Source organism: Osmerus eperlanus, chromosome 2, assembly GCF_963692335.1.
Source record: "Osmerus eperlanus chromosome 2, fOsmEpe2.1, whole genome shotgun sequence".
NCBI lineage: Eukaryota > Metazoa > Chordata > Actinopteri > Osmeriformes > Osmeridae > Osmerus > Osmerus eperlanus.
Window position 1 is genome coordinate 14,035,037 of NC_085019.1, and position 2,191 is coordinate 14,037,227.

Genomic DNA, 2,191 nt, shown 5'->3' on the forward strand with positions numbered 1-2,191 from the left:
AGAAGAAGGAGGAGGAGGAGGAGGAGGAGGAGGAGGAGGAGGAGGAAGAGGAGAAGAAGAAGGAGGAGGAGGAGAAAGAAGAAGGAGAACGGTGATCTCTAATGAAATTCGGGCCACCATGGTTGACCATGTGCTCAACCATGGTTTGAGCATGAGGGAGGCTGGCCAGAGGGTCCAACCAAATCTCAGCCGCTTCACTGTTGCTGCCATCATTAGAACCTTTAGAATGGAGAACAGGTATGAATTATATTTGCCTTGTGTACTGAAATACTGCATATCAATAGAATACAGTGTGCTCACTGTACTTGTATTTTGTAGGACTGAAAGGACTGAAAGAGAACCACACCGTGGAGGAAGAACATGCACTTTCACAGCCAAACAGGATACTGACATTGTGAAAATGGTTCGTGAAAACAACACTATCACACTCCGACAGATACAAACCAGGATCCTGGCTGACCATGCCACATTCAGAAACATGGGGGAATGGAATGCCCCAGGAATGCCATGCGGATGAAACAAGTGTACAGGGTCCTATTTGACTGAAACACAGACCACATCAAGGAGTTACGGCAAGAGTTTGTGCTTGTAAGTCCCATACATTCAGCACTGACACATGCATGTATTGTACCTGTAATCCAATAGTTCCTTTTCTACAGTGTCTCACTGTAGCCCACTGTGTTGACCCATCTGTGTCCATACTATAACTTGCATTTCCATGCTGTCTGTTCCAGCGGATCCAGGAGCATGACACAGCTAATGAGCTATATGAATACATATTCATTGATGAGGTTGGATTCAACCTGGTGAAGAGGAGGCTCCGGGGCAGAAATGTCATTGGCCAGCCCGCCATTGTTGAGGTCCCCGGCCAGCGTGATGGGAACATCACTTTGTGTGCTGCAATGGGTTGAGCAGGCCCGTTGACAGTACTGTACTGTTCAGAAAAAAATAAATAAAAAATTAGGCCAACACTGAGACATTTTACAAAAGTTGAAATGGCTCATTCCCCAGAGTCATTTGTATGGTGTGTTCAATTTCTAGAATTGTGTTTTCAATTTTGCACTACTGTGTGCTGTGAATGCTTGGTAGTGTGCAGTAAATGCTTATTGTGTGTACTGTTATGAATGGTATGTGTGTGTCATTTGAAAATATGGCTGTGTGTACCAAATGAGAACACAAGTTGCATTTTGTGAACAGGTAAGAGATTTGATGGCAAAGAGTCATCTTGCAAAGGGAGTGTCAGGTTTAGCATTTTGTGTGTGAGGTTTTCAGTTTTGTGTGTGCAGTTTTGAGAAAGCCGTTATTGTTTTGAGAAACGTGTGTTAACAATTGTGAAAAACTGTAAGTAATTTTATGTCAGAAGGGTTTTACTACTTTTATTAGTTTTATTATTGTTTTTATAGATTTGCTATTTTAATTATTACTTTTATCACTTGTATTATTGTTTTTATTGATTTCATGTGAAGCACCTTGAGCTACAATTCTTGTATGAAATGTGCTATATAAATAGACTTACTTACTTACTCCTCCTCCTACTCTTCCTCCTCCTCCTTCTCTCTGTCCTCCTACTCCTCTACCTGCTACTCCTCCTCCCCCTTGTCCCCCTCCTTCTTGTCCTCCTCTCACTCTTACAGTTTTTCACAATTGCTAAAACACATTCTTGAAACGGTCACCCATTTTCTCAAAACTGTAAACACAAAACCTCATCTTCAAGCACTATTTACAAAACCTCTGAATCCTCTTGCAAAATGAAACTTTCGCCTCAAAACAGTTTTACCTGACCTCAAAATCAAACTTTCGCCTCAAAACAGATTTACCTGTCCTCAAAATCAAACTTTCGCCTCAAAACAGATTTACCTGTGCTCAAAATCAAACACTGCTCTCAAATCATAAACAAAGTGATCAAAATGATATACACTATCAAGCAGTCAGTAAACAATACACCAAAAAATTGAAAACACATTGTTCAAAACATATAGTCCTCAAGGAGAAGTACATTTTGACGTAATCTCAAAACAAATTTCATATTTATCCGTCATTGTCTTTTGATGAACGAAAACATGTTCTATCATAGTAGCTCAACATTTATCAGAAATTACTACTCTGCTTTGCTCTTTGCAATTTTTCTTGTTCTTTCTCCTCCTCGTACCCCTATACAGTACTGTACCCTGCATCTCACTACTCACAACTC

The 2,191-nt window shown here is 40.4% G+C and overlaps 1 long non-coding RNA gene across 1 annotated transcript; it reads left to right on the forward strand.

Annotated features, from left to right (window-relative positions):
* LOC134037900 (uncharacterized) lies at positions 1-890 on the forward strand. The gene is made up of 3 exons (XR_009932600.1): positions 1-237; positions 328-588; positions 735-890. It is a non-coding gene; the product is annotated as an uncharacterized LOC134037900 (long non-coding RNA).
* Positions 891-2,191: the final 1,301 nt, after the last annotated feature.